The following is a 16978-nucleotide window of genomic DNA, read 5'->3' on the forward strand; positions in this document are numbered from 1 at the left end:
CCACTGTGGAAATGTAAAAGCGATTCAGTTAATTCAGTACCAGTTTGAGACTTAGTGAAACAGCAAAGTACTGAATTTTACAAATGCTGCCACTATTCCAATAAACACACAAAAGCAACAGAGGGGCAGGGAGAATGTGTGAGAAATGATTGGTGGTAACATAATAGGGAACACTAACACCTTTGATAAATATAAATAGTGAAAGAATAGTCCAAGGAAAGGTGGGGCCGATTACTGACCAAAAAGGCAATCTTGTGGAAGCAGAGGACATGGCTGAGGTACTAAATTAACACTTTGTGTCCGTATTCACTAAAGGAGAGGATGCTGCCAATCGTACAGTAAAGGAGGAGGTGTTAGAGAAATTGGACAGGATATAAATTGATTAGGACGATGTACTAAATTGGTTGGCAGGGCTCAAAGTAGAAATGTCACCCACTCTGCCACAATCTTCCAATCCTTAGATATGGGAAAGGTGCCAGAGGACGGGAGGGCTGCAAACGTTACTTCACTGTTCAAAAAAGGAGAGCGCGATGAACCAAATAACTACAGGCGACTCAGCTTAACATCGGTGTTATTTCCGAAACACAATTAACCGTCACTTGGAAGAACATGGGTTTATTAGCGACAGACAAAATGGATTTTATTTAAAGGCAAATCTAACCTGGCTGACTTGAATGAGCCAATGGATGAAATAGGAGAGGGTTGATGAAGGTAGTGCAGTTGATGTTCTGTTTCTGGACTTTCAGAAGGCCTTTGATAAAGTACCTCATAATAGACTGGTGAACAAAATTGGAGCCAATGATATTAAAGGAGCAGTGGCAGCGTGGATACTAAATTGGGGAAGGGACAGAAAACAGACAGTCGTTGTGAACCGATATTGTTCACACTGGAGGGAAGTTTACAGTGTCCCCAGGGGGCGGGATTAGGACCACTGCTCTTTGATTTATTTCAGTGACATGGACTTAGGTATACAGGGCATAGTTTAAAAGTTTGTCGATGACACGAATCTCGGAAAAGTCGTAAACCGTGAGGAGGACAGCAGAAGACTTCAGGAGGAAATAGAGACACTGGTGAAATGGGCAGACACATGGCCGGTGAAATTTAATGCAGAGAAGTGTGAAATGCTGCATTTTGGAAGGAAGAATGAGGCGATGCAATTTAAACCAACTGGTACAATTTAAAGGGGTTGCAGGAACAGTAAAACTTGGGGGTATAGACACAGAAATCTTTGACAGTGGCAGGACAGGACGATAAGGCTTTTAGAAACGTATATGGGAGCATTGGCTTTATAAATAGAGGCACAGGAACATCGGAACAGGAGTAGGCCGCTCATTCACTCCAGCTTGTTCCTCCATTCAATTCGATCATGACTGAGCTGTATCTTAACTCCATCTCCCCGCCTTGGTTCCATAACCCTAAATACCATTGCCTAACACAAATCTATCAATGGCAGTTTTGTCATTTTCAATTGACCGAACCTCAACAGCTTCTTGAGGGCGAGTGTTCCAGATTTCCACTACACGGTGTCTGAAGAAATGCTTTGTAACATCACCCCTGAACGGCCTCGCTCTGCGGTTAAGGTTACGTGGACCCCTCGTTCTCTCTGCCCATCCACAGTTCCTAACTTCTAACATCACCCCTGAACGGCCTCGCTCTGCGGTTAAGGTTACGTGGACCCCTCGTTCTCTCTGCCCATCCACAGTTCCTAACTTCTAACATCACCCCTGAGCGGCCTCGCTCTGCGGTTAAGGTTACGTGGACCCCTAGTTCTCTCTGCCCATCCACAGTTCCTAACTTCCAACATCACCCCTGAACGGCCTCGCTCTGCGGTTAAGGTTACGTGGACCCCTCGTTCTCTCTGCCCAGCCACAGTTCCTAACTTCTAACATCACCCCTGAACGGCCTCGCTCTGCGGTTAAGGTTACGTGGACCCCTCGTTCTCTCTGCCCATCCACAGTTCCTAACTTCTAACATCACCCCTGAACGGCCTCGCTCTGCGGTTAAGGTTACGTGGACCCCTCGTTCTCTCTGCCCATCCACAGTTCCTAACTTCTAACATCACCCCTGAACGGCCTCGCTCTGCGGTTAAGGTTACGTGGACCCCTAGTTCTCTCTGTCCATCCACAGTTCCTAACTTCTAACATCACCCCTGAACGGCCTCGCTCTGCGGTTAAGGTTACGTGGACCCCTCGTTCTCTCTGCCCATCCACAGTTCCTAACTTCTAACATCACCCCTGAGCGGCCTCGCTCTGCGGTTAAGGTTACGTGGACCCCTAGTTCTCTCTGCCCATCCACAGTTCCTAACTTCTAACATCACCCCTGAACGGCCTCGCTCTGCGGTTAAGGTTACGTGGACCCCTCGTTCTCTCTGCCCATCCACAGTTCCTAACTTCTAACATCACCCCTGAACGGCCTCGCTCTGCGGTTAAGGTTACGTGGACCCCTCGTTCTCTCTGCCCATCCACAGTTCCTAACTTCTAACATCACCCCTGAACGGCCTCGCTCTGCGGTTAAGGTTATGCCCCTTTTTCTGGACTAGTCCACCGAAGGACATAGTTTAACTCACTGCCCTAACAATTCCGTTGATCATCTTAAACACCTCAATTAGTTCACCCAGTAACTTTGTATAATCAAGGGAATAAAAGCTTCGTCTGTGTAATCTATCCTCATACAGGAAACTTTCGTTTAACCGGAAGTCCGGAAAGCTCTATCTACTGGCAAAATTCAGGAGCCGTTTCCAATAAGTTTTTTTACTTCTCATTGCTTTTTTTTTTCCCCCCAGTCAGGCTCTGCAAGGTCTGTAGCTAAGCAACAGCTTCAGCTAGAGACGCTTTTAAGCTGCAGCCGACTGTTTTGAAGCTGTTGCTAAACAACAGGGTTTGTTGATTCACACGGAGCTGAAAAGCTCGATGTTTTAACATTAGCGCTGGTTTGTCCGGCAGTTTTGAGGGGACGGCACCAACTCGGTCCAGTCAGTGCCGGATACCAGACAGTTTCCAGTAATTTAAAGCTTTTAGCCCCGGGATCATTCTGGTGAATCTGAGCTGCACCACCTCCAAAGCCAAGATATTGTTGCCGAGGTGCGGTTCTCTAAATGGGTCTAACCCGAGCTCTGTACAGCTGGAGCAGAACTTCTACCCCTTTGTAATCCAGCCCGCCAGATAAAGCCCAACATTCCATTAGACTTTTGCTTATTTTTGGTCCCTATCCACTAGCTTCTAGTGATTTCTGTACCCGGACCCAGAGTTCTCTCTGCCCATCCAGTTCCTAACTTCTAACATCACCCCTGAACGGCCTCGCTCTGCGGTTAAGGTTACGTGGACCCCTCGTTCTCTCTGCCCATCCACAGTTCCTAACTTCTAACATCACCCCTGAACGGCCTCGCTCTGCGGTTAAGGTTATGTGGACCCCTCGTTCTCTCTGCCCATCCACAGTTCCTAACTTCTAACATCACCCCTGAACGGCCTCGCTCTGCGGTTAAGGTTACGTGGACCCCTCGTTCTCTCTGCTCATCCACAGTTCCTAACTTCTAACATCACCCCTGAACGGCCTCGCTCTGCGGTTAAGGTTACGTGGACCCCTCGTTCTCTCTGCCCATCCAGTTCCTAACTTCTAACATCACCCCTGAACGGCCTCGCTCTGCGGTTAAGGTTACGTGGACCCCTCGTTCTCTCTGCCCATCCACAGTTCCTAACTTCTAACATCACCCCTGAACGGCCTCGCTCTGCGGTTAAGGTTACGTGGACCCCTCGTTCTCTCTGCTCATCCACAGTTCCTAACTTCTAACATCACCCCTGAACGGCCTCGCTCTGCGGTTAAGGTTACGTGGACCCCTCGTTCTCTCTGCCCATCCACAGTTCCTAACTTCTAACATCACCCCTGAACGGCCTCGCTCTGTGGTTAAGGTTACGTGGGCCCCTAGTTCTCTCTGCTCATCCACAGTTCCTAACTTCTAACCATTTAGAACATTCTCTGATCGATCCTTTTTAGGTCCAACGTGAATGAGCTCATTTCTTTCTGAAGTGAGGGGAGTGCGACAAACTTGCTCAATCCACTCCAGGAGGGTGGGTTCTCCAGCGTTCTGAATGTTATTTAATATTGGTGTCACGAGTCTAACACCCTGGAACGTCTATGTGGACACAGTGTCAAGATGTAATGAGAGTGGGAGGAGGCTCCCGTGGAGTATAAACACAGCATAGACCACTTGAGCCGAATGGACTGTTTCTCTGCTGCAGTTTCGATGTAAATCTAATCTGCCCCGAACTGTCACAAACTCCAATCTCTGTGACGGTGACCATGGTGTGTAACCCTTCCTTGTCCATCATTCACCTTCCCACAGCATTCGATATAGTCTCATCTGGCATCCTTTTCCATGTCATGGCCTCCATTGTCCATCCCATAAAACTGATCCTTGTGTGCTTCCTGTCCTAGCTCCCTGATCACAGATCGCAAATCTCCAGCAATGGGTTAACTTTTGTCTTTCTATCCACACCTATATTGTTGGCCAATATTGAACCGATGCTGCTTCTGGTGCATAGTAACCGATTACTGTAGCGCCGGAGGCAGATTGGATTGTTTCAATATCTGCTTCTTGGGATTTGCCGGGGCATTGAAATCTCGGTGCAGAGATCGCCTCATCAGGCACCTCCATTGACTAGGCGAGGCTGCATCATAGACCCATAAAATGATACAGCACTGAAGGTCATTCAGCCCATCAGGCACCTCCATTGACTGGGCGAGGCTGCATCATAGACCCATAATATGATACAGCACATGTCGTGTATGTATCCGTCTACCTTTAAGAAAACCATTGTATGTAACCGTTCACCTTTAAGAGAACTATTTTAGGTGTGGCACTACTTTGTTGGCTTCTGTATACTGTAATACCGACGGTGACCACACCAGTATATAAGTGCTGTGTCAGGATTTATTTGGCAGATTCGCCCTGACCTTCGAATAGTAAAGTCCTGTTTTAAGTTACTCTGGTAGTCTGTGTATTAATTAACTAAACAACTCACAGACTTTACAGTGGCGACGAGTCCGATCGTACCCTGCGGCAACAATACTTCCGAAGCAGTTAACGAGCGTCGAGAAGAGGCAACCGCCCTCGTCGTTCTGCTGGGAGAAAACTCGAGGCTGCAGAACTAGAAAGGAAGAAGAAGTTAGAGACAAAGACTTCCATCAGCAACAGGCACTGACTGTCCCTTCTGCCACGGTGAGGAGTGAGCCGATCAGCACGAGAAGCAAGGCGGCCACGGTGACTGTGAGTAAGGGAAAGTAAAAAGAATAACCGGAGGATAAGGGCGGTGCACTCGACCACGGTCGAGGGGGAAAGGAGCCGGACAGAAGTCGGGCCCAGAGGCGCTGAGACTGGGGCAGCGTGGAGCAAGGAAGCCGCGGTACAGACAGGCTGGGGACGCAACGGCGTCGTGAGACAGCTAGACCGCGACCGGCGAAAAAGGCCGGGCAGCGACCGAAGCCACGAAGCGCTGCGACCGGGAGCGTAGGCGCGGGAAGAGATAAACTCAGCCGCAGCCGGGGAGGGAAGCACCGGACTGCGAGAGGGCTGGGAGGCGCGATTGGGAGCCGAGTGAGCGGGAGAGGCAGAGCCGACCAAGGGGGAACTGAGCGAGAGCCAGTCCAGCGGCTGAAACTGTTCTCCGTCAACGGGGTGTACCCAGCGCCGGTAGAGCCGAGCGAGCGGGAGAGAGACAGAGCCCGAGCAAGGGGAACCGAGCGAGAGCCAGCCCAGCGGCTGAAACTGTTCGCCGTCAACGGGGTGTACCCAGCGCCGGTTGCCCTGCCGAGAAAAGGGAAAGCACTGAAGCAGACGCGCAGGCTGTGAACCTGAAAGCCAGCGGCCGTCGCCCGTGGGGAAAGTGTACCCCTCCCGCTAGGGAAGAAACGCGGGAAGCCGCCATTAGGCGGGGAAGAAGACAGAAGCGGGAAACCGCCATTGAAGTGGGCGGGGAGAGAAGATAAGCGCGGGAAACCGCCATTTTCGCGGGAACCGCCATCTTGGAAAAAAAAAAGAAAAGAAAATTTAAAGAAATAATTCGTGGTGTTATCAGGAAGAGAGGAAGATGCCTAAGCGTGGTAACATCAACGATTTTAATTCCGAGGTAGAAGACTGGGCCACGTATGTGGAACGCATTGAGATCTATTGTGAGGCCAATAAAATAGAAGATGACAAAGCTATAACCTTGCTAAACTCGATGGGCGCGAAGACATACGGGCTCTTGAAGCATCTACGAGCACCAGCTAAACCGGCGGATCAGACTTTCGATGATATTGTGACTGTTCTGAAGGATCACTTGAACCCCACACCGTTGATGTTGGCGGAACGATTCAAATTCTATGCGAGAACGCAAAGGAAAGACGAAAGCAACGCAGAATACTTGGTCGAACTGCGTAGACTAGCGAAACACTGCCAGTTTGGAGGGAATCTGACAGAGGCATTGTGAGACATGTTCGTGTGCGGGTTGTCAAAGGAAGGAACGCAAAAGCGACTACTCGAAGAGAACGACCTTACACTTGACAGGGCTGTCCTTATTGCAGCATCGCACGAAGCCGCAGCGAAGGGAACTGCGGAAATGCAGCTAAAGGCAACGGCACTCAGTGTGGATCAAATTACCTCGAGTACAACAAAATGCTATCGTTGTGGGAAGACAACACACGACCAGAACCAATGCTGGTTTAAGAACCAGGAATGTAGGAAATGTGGCAAACTGGGTCACATAGCTAAGGTATGCCGGTCAGGGAAGAAGACCAACAACCAAAGGAAGCCATCACAGGAAAAGTACAACAAGGTACACAAGGTGGCCGAGAAGAGTTCAGACGAACAGAATTCGGACTCAGACCCAAACGGCCAGGAGCTGGGCAGTTTGAGAATTCACAATGTGAGTAAGGAAGCTGACCTACAAACTATCTGGGTCATGCTAAAAATAGCTGGAGTCCAAGTGAAAATGGAGTTGGACACTGGATCAGCTCTATCAGTCATAAATCGAAGGGATTACCACCGGCTATTCTCACATATACCCTTAAGAGATACCAAGTTCGTATTGCAGACATACACGGGGCATAAAGTATACCCCATGGGGAAGATAAGAGTCAAGGTGAGAGATGGGGGTAAAGAACACCCAAGAATGAACTTATACGTACTACCTGAGGGAGGACCACCACTTCTGGGACGGGAGTGGATCAAGAAAATAGACATGGAATGGCACTACCTAAAAGCCATAACGAGTGAGGACTCAGTGCAGACAATCAGCTCAGATTCTGAAACGGATGACGATAAGACCAACCCAAATATGAAAGACAAGGCTAAAATGGACTTGCCGACTAAGGTTGGAAGAACGAAGGCATGCATAAAGGCTTATGCTCCAGAGAAGAACAAAGTTTCAGAACAGAACTCCACCGAACAACGACAACATAGTTTGACAGAGAATTCTGAGTCTGTTCAGTTTACGGACATATCCATGACTGACGAACACCGAGCTCGGACTCAACTTTATTTCAAATTACGACAGCAAGTAGAACAAGTGAGTTACCGTCTCGAACAAGAGATGAAAACAATGAAAAAGTTCTATGACACCGAATGGGAGAATCTGGAAAGACAACAGAAGCAGCTAGCTCAAGCAGAGAGCGACCATAGAGCCATCGTGACCAATTACCGATCACATCTCCCTTATGCTGTTCAGGAGTTAGAATATTTGCAGGAAGGAGCAAATGAAGAGGAATCTTCAGGAAGCCAGGATTTTATTCCCGTTCTTCTCTACGACTCCTTACAAGCAGAGTTTGAGAAGTTGAAGGAACAGTATGAACAGGCCCAGGCTACAATCCTGGAGGGGATTAACTCGGCAACCTCCGAAAAGCTAGTTTCAGTAGAAGCATATGAGCAACTAAAGGTTGAACATGAGCAAGAAGTCCAAAGGCTGCAGGAAATTCTTGATGAGCTCAAGGCCAAGACAGACTCATCGATAGAAGCTCCATCCATAGATGAGAAATTAGAGGTGAAAGACATGGCAGAACATGAAAGACAAGATGTCCAAGAACTCAAAAATATTGAAGGAAACCCAAGACAAATATGAGGCGGCAATGACCGAGGTTCAACAACTTGAAGAACAGATTCAACTGGGAATCCTCTCAGTGGAAGAAAAGGAAACTGTAAGAAACACAGAGACTGTAAGAATGGCCCCTGAACATGAGCTAGAGAGCATCAAGGCGCAACTTCTCCGAGCGCTGAAAGCCAAAGTACAAGAGGAAAAGAAGGTGAAAGCATTGGAGGAAAAGGTGGATGAAATGGAGAAGACTCTGATCCACAGTGTTCCCGTGGAAGAGTTAACGGTCAGCCAACTCCTTCATATGCTGAGGGACAAGACTCTGCAATGGGAACAATCTGAACACGAGCTTCAATCTTCAAAGGGAAGGAGTTCGGAGCTCTCAAAAGTTATGGAAATAGCTGAGGTTGCAACACAGATTTTACTGGGATGCCAAAAGTACACTGAATCACGTCTATGTGAACAACAGAATGTTGAAACAGCTGCTCCAGTAGAAGGATTGAATAGCCCGATCAATCAATCCCCGATGGAAGGGGAAGTGTTGAAATCACAAATGAGGTCATTAGTGAAGGATTTGCAGGAAACCCAGGAAGAGCGGGATGAATATGAACGCATGAAGAAGTCTCTTCAGGAAAGATGTCTAGGGAGGGAACAACAGTCGGCTAACGTCCAGTTGGGTAAGGAAGAAGTAGCAGGGGCCCTCTCGCTAGACTAGTTCAGGACGACACCGAATATTACCATGACCTGTTGAGTGACACGGAATATTACGAGGACTTGGTCTGCCCAGCTTGTGATGAAAACTCCCAAAGTGCAGAAATCAGGATGAAGCACTTAAAGTCTAAGGAACATAGGGAGATGGTGGCGCTACAGCTGGCAGCTGATAAGGGAGCCCCGAGAGTCTCCAAGAAGCAGAAAAGAAAAAGACGAAGCAGAAGGTGATAACCATCTAAATCATTATCACTTCTACCAGATCATGTACGTGGGCCCTACGAAGGGAGCCAAATCAGTTGGCAAGTAGGAAAAATTACCAAGGCAGTCCAGCTGTTTGTAAAAGTCAGCACTGCTGGTTCAGCAGGACGGAAGTTCAAGCTGTTAAGTCAAGGGAAAGACTATTGGATGAGTCACGCTAGCAATGTGAACCGGCTACACCACAGAGATGTTGTTCGGACCGAGTCAAGACCAGAGACTGAATCTGTGAACTGTTCCCGCAGAGACTGAATCTATAAACTGTTTCCCGCATAGATTATACCTGTGAATTGTTTTACATGAAGTTGAATATATGTTATGTTTAATGGGGGACTAAGTATGTTGTAAGCTAAAAAGGGAGGATTGTAGTGTATGTATCCGTCTACCTTTAAGAAAACCATTGTATGTAACCGTTCACCTTTAAGAGAACTATTTTAGGTGTGGCACTACTTTGTTGGCTTCTGTATACTGTAATACCGACGGTGACCACACCGGTATATAAGTGCTGTGTCAGGATTTATTTGGCAGATTCGCCCTGACCTTCGAATAGTAAAGTCCTGTTTTAAGTTACTCTGGTAGTCTGTGTATTAATTAACTAAACAACTCACAGACTTTACAGCACAGGAGGTCATTCAGCCCATCAGGCACCTCCATTGACTGGGCGAGGCTGCATCATAGACCCATAATATGATACAGCACAGAAGGAGGTCATTCAGCCCATCACACCGGTGCTGACTCTTTGGAAGAGCGATCCCATTATTACCACTGTCCCTCTCTTTCCCCATAGCCCTGTAAATGTTTTCCCTTCAAGTATTTATCCAATTCCCTTTTCAATGTTACAACAGAATCTGCTTCCTCCACCCTTTCGGGCAATGCATTCCAGATCTCACTAACTCGCTGTGTAACACAATGTTACCTCACCACCCTTTCGGACAATGCATTCCAGATCACACTAACTCACTGTGTAACACAATGTTACCTCACCACCCTTTCGGGCAATGCATTCCAGATCTCACTAACTCGCTGTGTAACACAATGTTACCTCACCACCCTTTCGGACAATGCATTCCAGATCACACTTGTAAGAGCCATAAAAGCTTAAGAAAATACTTTAAAATAGTGGCTAAATGGCATAATACAGTTAATTTACCTGAACGACTTATTGTATTAAGAAACCCCCTATTTTCTTGCTCCAGTAGTATAGTCCGACACCCCCTTCATTCTTGCCACAATGGAACAGTCCCTAAGCCACACATGGGTGCAGCCATTTTACAGTTTTAAACTGCACGTGGTGAAAGAGGCAGAAGCTGTGAGGTTTGGAGCAGTACAGTTTTTGACCGTGTTCGTTTATACGTGTTTGCTTTGTAATTCTGTTTGTTAAGTGTTATAGTAAACCATTTAAAAGACAAAGCTATGTTTGGGAACGTTTTATTTCGACACGCGCCTACTCGATGTTAAAAGCCCCACAGCTCAGTGGCCTGCCTGTTTGGAAAGTAAGAAGCGCCACTACATTAGTCAAAAACTTGCTCCCTAAGAAGGAAGGGGCGGAATCGTCGGCGAACGTATACATGAATGGTCACGGAGCCAGACGACAATTTAAGAAAGCGAAGGTACAGTGACTGTTACTTGCTTTGTTCATTCTGTTGAGAAGCTAAATAAGAGCTGCGGGTAAAATGGCCGAGGCCTTACGGAGCCAGGAGCTTCCCCCAGCCAGAAGGATTGCTGGCCAAGAGGGAAATAAAGCTCACCCCAAAGGCAAGGGAAGAGAAGTTACATAGAAACATAGGTGCAAGGAAGGCTAAATTAGTTCAGATAACTGGAAAAATGAAGATAATTGATCGTCTCATGGAAGATAATGCTAATATTAAGAAAGCTGAAGACATGATGTATTACGATTTCTCCAAGCTGCATGAAGAATTTAATATACTCAATGAAGATGTATTAGCACTTCTGTCTGAAGAAGAGGGAAACACTGATCAGCACGACTGGTTTGATCTTAAATCAACCAGCATTAAGGACTATATCAAGGCCACGGAGCAGTGGATGTTAAAAATTCGTCAAGATGCTGATACAACAGAGAAAGATAAGGTTGACGATGAAGTCGGACCAGACGATAGCATTTCAGAGACTTCCGCCAGACCGAGCAAAAATCGAAAAGAAGGTAGCTCTGTTTCTGGACGCAGGTCAGTCGCTTCTACCACAAGCTCGGCGCGACGCATGAGAGCGGAGGCTGAACAGGCGGCGTTGATGGCGCGCGCAGCATCTTTAGATGAGAAGCAAGCTCTTGAACAGGAAGAGGCCCAACTGCAGGTCCAAGAGGCCCAACTGCAGGCCCAACAGGCCCAACTGCAGGCCCAAGTGCAGGCCCAGGTGCAGGCAAAGAAAGAACGGCTGGAGATGAAAACAGCTATCGAGGTCTCAGATGCCAGGTTGAGTGCGTACGAAGATTATGAAGGCTCACGGGACGGCGGGAGCCACTGCCAGTCAACGTTGCCACATAGAGTTGGATCCAGGGCACCTTCAAGAGTTACAACAGAGCCCGAAAGCAATTCCCCGGCATTACAGCGTGGAAGAGTGGCCTCTCCACTAACAGGAGCACGTGATGCTACCCCAGACGTCAGACGGTCTAGACTAGACCCTGCTGATGACCACCAGAGGCCTGAAGACACAGGGAGAAGCCTATACCGAGTGATGCAACGTCAGAACAAAATTACAGAGATGCTTGTAAAACAGAATCTGTTTTGACTCCCTCAAAGAGACATACCAGTGTTCCAAGGCGACCCACTCAAGTATAAGCCCTTCATCAGATCCTTTGAACAAGCCATTGACTCCAAGACAGAGAGCAGCAGTGATAAGTTGTACTACCTGGGACAGTACACCAGTGGTAAACCACAAGACCTGGTCAGAAGCTGTGAACACATGAGACCGGACTGGGGATACATAGAAGCCAGGAAGTTGCTGCAGGAGCACTATGGTAACGAGCTGAAGATAGCCACTGCATATATCGAAAAGGCTACCAAGTGGCCACAGATCAGATCGGAAGACGGAGAGGCATTGAACGCATATGTTCTCTTCCTCATAGGATGTCGCAACACCATGGAGGATGTTGAATTCATGGAAGAGATGGACAATCCTACGACTATGAGAATCGTCATCTCTAAGCTTCCTTACAGGATGAGAGAACAATGGAGAAGAACAGCCTTTGAGATAATGGAGAGACGGAAAAGTAGAGCCAGGTTTGCAGACTTAGTGAATTTCATAGACAAACAGGCTAAAATTGCTAGGGACCCATTGTTTGGAAACATCCAGGATGTCAGCCCGACCACCGATGGAAGAGTGAAAGCCAAGCCTGCTGAATCAAAGACTCTCAGGAAAGGTGGTTCCAGGGGAAGCAGCTTTGCAACTATCGTCACTCAGGCCGAGGAAGAAAGGCCCCAGAACTCATCTCCCAAAAAGAGCAGCACAGTGACGCCTGCTAATGCCTTTCAGAAGCCATGCTTATTCTGCCAGAAGAATCATACATTGGATTTCTGCAGCGACATCAAAGCACAGCCACATAAGGACAGAATCGAATTCCTGAAGTACAACGGCCTATGTTTTGGATGTCTCTCTCAGGGGTACCTGAGTAGAAACTGTAAGCAAAGAACAACATGCAGAGAGTGCACTCGGAAACATCCCAGTCTGCTGCATATCCATAAAGAAGAACAAGTCTCTAAGAAGAGTGAAGAAAACAATACCGACGAGAAGGTTGTTTCAAGTGCTCTGGTGTCGCTAGAACCAGAGACTTGTGGACTCACTGGGGCCGGTGATAGTGACTGTATTCTTGCCATCGTACCAGTAAGGATCAAGTCTAAGAGGAGTGAGAAGGTTGTGGAGACTTACGCCTTCATGGATCCAGGTAGTTCAGCAACGTTCTGCACAGAATCACTCATGCGACAGCTGAACGTTAGAGGCAGAAGAACAGAAATCCTATTACGCACCATGGGTCATGAGAAGTCAATGCAAAGCTATATCCTGTCAGACCTAGAAGTGTGTGGACTTGAAGAGAAGGACTTCATAGACCTGCCTAATGTTTTCACACAGAGGGAGATTCCTGTTAGAATAGGGAACCTAGCCCTGCAGAAGGATGTGGATAGATGGCCCTACCTAGAAAAGGTGCGTCTCCCATACATTGAAGCAGAAATTGGCCTATTAATTGGAACCAATGCCTACAAAACTATGGAGCCATGGCAGGTGATAAACAGCAAGGATGACGGACCCTACGCCGTCAGGACAGCCCTTGGATGGGTAATCAATGGACCGGTAAGGAGAGATGATGGCCACAAGTCGAACAAGGAGGAACGACAAAACGTCACAGTTAATCGCATCTCTATCGCAAGCATTGAAGAGCTGTTGATACAGCAGTTCAACGCAGACTTCTCAGAACGCAGCTGTGAGGAAAAGACAGAGATGTCACAAGAAGACCATCAGTTCATGGGTTTGATGACAAGGTCTACACAGTTCATTGATGGCCACTATCACATTGGTTTGCCACGGAGAAGACACACCGCGAAGATGCCGAACAATCGCTGCATAGCAGAGCAACGCGCCATCAGTCTAAAGAGAAAGCTGAACAAGAACCCCGACTTTCACGAAGACTACAAAGACTTCATGAGAAACATCATAGCGAAAGGCTATGCTGTAAAAGTGCCCGAAGAACAGTTGAACAGAGACGATGGAAGGGTCCGGTACATTCCTCATCACGGGGTGTATCACCCAAAGAAGAAAAAGATCCGTGTAGTGTTTGACTGCGCCGCCTCATTCAGAGGAACTTCATTGAATGACCAGCTGCTTCAAGGTCCTGATCTTACTAATACCCTCATTGGCGTCTTGACTAGGTTTAGACAAGAGCTCGTTGCCACGATGGCAGACATAGAATCAATGTTCTACCAAGTCAGAATCCCTGACGAAGATGCTGATCTTCTGCGTTTCCTTTGGTGGCCAGATGGTGACGTTAGTCAAGCTATGGTGGAATGTAGAATGGCCGTACACCTGCTTGGAGCCACATCATCTCCCAGCTGTGCAAGCTACGCTCTCAGAAAAACTGCAGAAGATGGCAAGGGCAAAGCACCATCCGAGGCTGTGGAGACAATCTTCAGAAACTTTTATGTCGATGACTGTCTGAAGTCCGTGTCAACAGAAGACGATGCCATCGCACTGTCAAGAGACCTTAGAACTCTGTGTTCGAATGGAGGATTCCATCTGACTAAGTGGATAAGCAACAGCAGAGCAGTTCTAGCTTCTATCCCAGAAAAGGAAAGAGCCACTGAAGTCAAAGATCTGGACCTGAGCCACGATGTCCTTCCTATCGAGAGAGCTCTTGGTGTACAATGGTGCATCGAGTCAGACACGTTCAACTTCAGGATAATGGTGAACGAAAGACCATCCACAAGACGAGGGATTCTCTCCGTGGTCAGTTCCATCTACGACCCTCTCGGATTCCTGGCACCACTCATTCTGCCGGTGAAGCTGATGCTACGAGAGCTGTGTAGAGACAAGAGAGGATGGGATGAAGATATCCCAGAAGGTCAAGCTCAGAGATGGCACAGATGGCTGACAGATTTGCAACAACTTTCTAGCTTCAACGTCAGTAGATGCATCAAGCCCGCGAGTTTTGGAGTTACAAAGACGGCTCAACTACATCATTTCTCGGACGCCAGTGAGGACGGCTATGGCACGGCTACCTACCTCTTGCTGACAAATCAACAGGGCCAGAAACATTGTGCCTTCCTCATGGGAAAATCCAGGGTGGCTCCGCTGAAGCAGGTCACCATCCCGAGACTGGAATTGACGGCAGCAGTTGTTGCAGTTAAAGTTGACCAGGTGATGCGTAAAGAGTTACAGCTCCCATTAGAAGAATCTGTCTTCTGGACGGATAGCACGACGGTGCTGAAGTATATAGAGAATGAGAAGATACGCTTCAAGACCTTCGTAGCAAACAGAATCTCATCCATTCGAGAAGCTACACAACCATCTCAATGGAGGTATGTAAACACCTCATTAAACCCAGCAGATCAAGCCTCACGGGGATTGAAGGCTGAAAACTTCATGAGGAGTGAAACTTGGATACAAGGCCCAAGTTATCTGCTGGAAACAGAGAGATCATGGCCAGAAAGACCAGATATGCCAAGTCAGATTACTGAAGACGACGTCGAAGTCAAGAGATCAGTCACAGTAAATTTCATAACTACGAAAGAGAACTTTGACACAGTGAACAAGCTTGTTAACCATTTCTCAGGATGGCACCAGTTGAGGAAAGCAGTTGCATGGTTTCTAAGGTTGAAAGAGTTGCTGCTACACCTGAGCGGTAAGAGAAAAGAGTACCGAGCCACTATCAGTCAGTCTGAAAGTAACCCTGATAAGCAGAGAATGCTTCTACAGCAGTATATGCATCAGCACAAGACCACATTGAGCAAGAATTCATTGACCGTGGAGGATTTGGCCAAGGCTGAGAAGGAGATAGTTTGCTTCAGTCAAAGACAAAGATACCCAGAAGAAACCGAAGCTCTACAGCGAAATACTCCAATCAAGAAAGGTAGTCATATCTACAAGCTGGACCCTACACTGCAAGATGGAGTACTGAGGGTGGGAGGGAGACTAAACAAATCTGCTATGCCAGAGGAGGCCAAGCATCCTGCTATCCTTTCTAAGGACCTCCGGGTTGCTACTCTCATTCTTCAGCATATACACCAGAGTATTGGACACAGTGGGAGGAATCACGTGCTTGCGAAGCTAAGACAAAGATACTGGATTCCAGGAGCTAATTCCGTAATAAGAAAAATACTCTCTGAATGTATTGTTTGCAGACGGTTACACGCTAGAGCTGGGGAGCAGAAAATAGCAGACCTGCCTGAAGACCGTTTGTTACCAGACAAGCCCCCATTTACAAACGTAGGGGTGGACTATTTTGGGCCTTTCGAGGTAAAGCGAGGACGGAGCCTTGTCAAGAGATATGGTGTGCTTTTCACTTGTTTGACCATCAGAGCAGTTCATATTGAGGTGGCACACACGCTTGACACTGATTCCTGTATTAACGCCTTGCGGCGCTTTGTCTGTAGAAGAGGACAGGTGTCCATTATGCGTTCTGATAATGGCACTAATTTCGTCGGAGCGGAGAGAGAACTACGGGAAGCTATTGAAGGTTGGAATCAGCTTAAAATACAGGAAGCCATGATGCAAACAGGAATTAAGTGGATCTTCAATGCTCCGGCTGCATCCCACCACGGAGGTGTCTGGGAAAGACAGATACGCACCGTAAGAAAACTACTCAGTTCTGTACTGAAGCAGCAAGCGCTGGACGACGAGGGACTCCAAACCGTTCTGTGCGAGGTCGAAGCCATCATTAATGACCGACCGATAACTAAGACATCAGATGATCCCAATGACCTCGAAGCCCTGACTCCGAACCACCTGTTGTTGTTGAAAACACAGCCAGCCATGCCCCCGGGAGTCTTCAAAAAGGAAGATCTGTATGCCCGTCGGAAGTGGAGGCAAGTTCAGTATATGTCAGACCTCTTCTGGACCAGATGGACAAGAGAATACTTACCTCTGCTACAGGAGCATCAAAAATGGTCCAAAATAAAGAGGAACTTCATCGTCGGAGACATTGTCTTAATTGTGGATGATTCAGCCCCTAGAAATTCTTGGTTGATGGGAAAAATAATTAAGACCATGCCAGACTCCAGAGGCGTCGTTCGTCGCGTCTGTTTGCAAACCAAGACCAGTACCCTGGAGAGACCGATCACAAAGCTCTGCCTGCTACAAGAAGCAGCGTGAAAAGCTCCTGAACGAAAGAAAAAAGTGGACACTTGTATTGTAAATATGTTGAACTCATTAGTTTATGACTCTTAATGTTTGAGTAATTGATATGCTTCATGTGCCTAGTCAATTAGGGGCCGGAATGTAAGAGCCAT

General features: G+C 47.5%; 1 protein-coding gene across 4 annotated transcripts in view; it reads right to left on the reverse strand.

Moving 5' to 3' along the window:
- The window catches only part of LOC147081794 (NACHT, LRR and PYD domains-containing protein 3-like), a 151941-nt gene that overhangs the window by 104168 nt on the left and 30795 nt on the right, over positions 1–16978 (reverse strand). The window lies entirely within an intron of this gene.

The sequence above is a fragment of the Somniosus microcephalus genome, unplaced genomic scaffold (genome assembly GCF_052327205.1).
Source record: "Somniosus microcephalus isolate GS21.2 unplaced genomic scaffold, FLI_Smic_1.0 scaffold368, whole genome shotgun sequence".
NCBI lineage: Eukaryota > Metazoa > Chordata > Chondrichthyes > Squaliformes > Somniosidae > Somniosus > Somniosus microcephalus.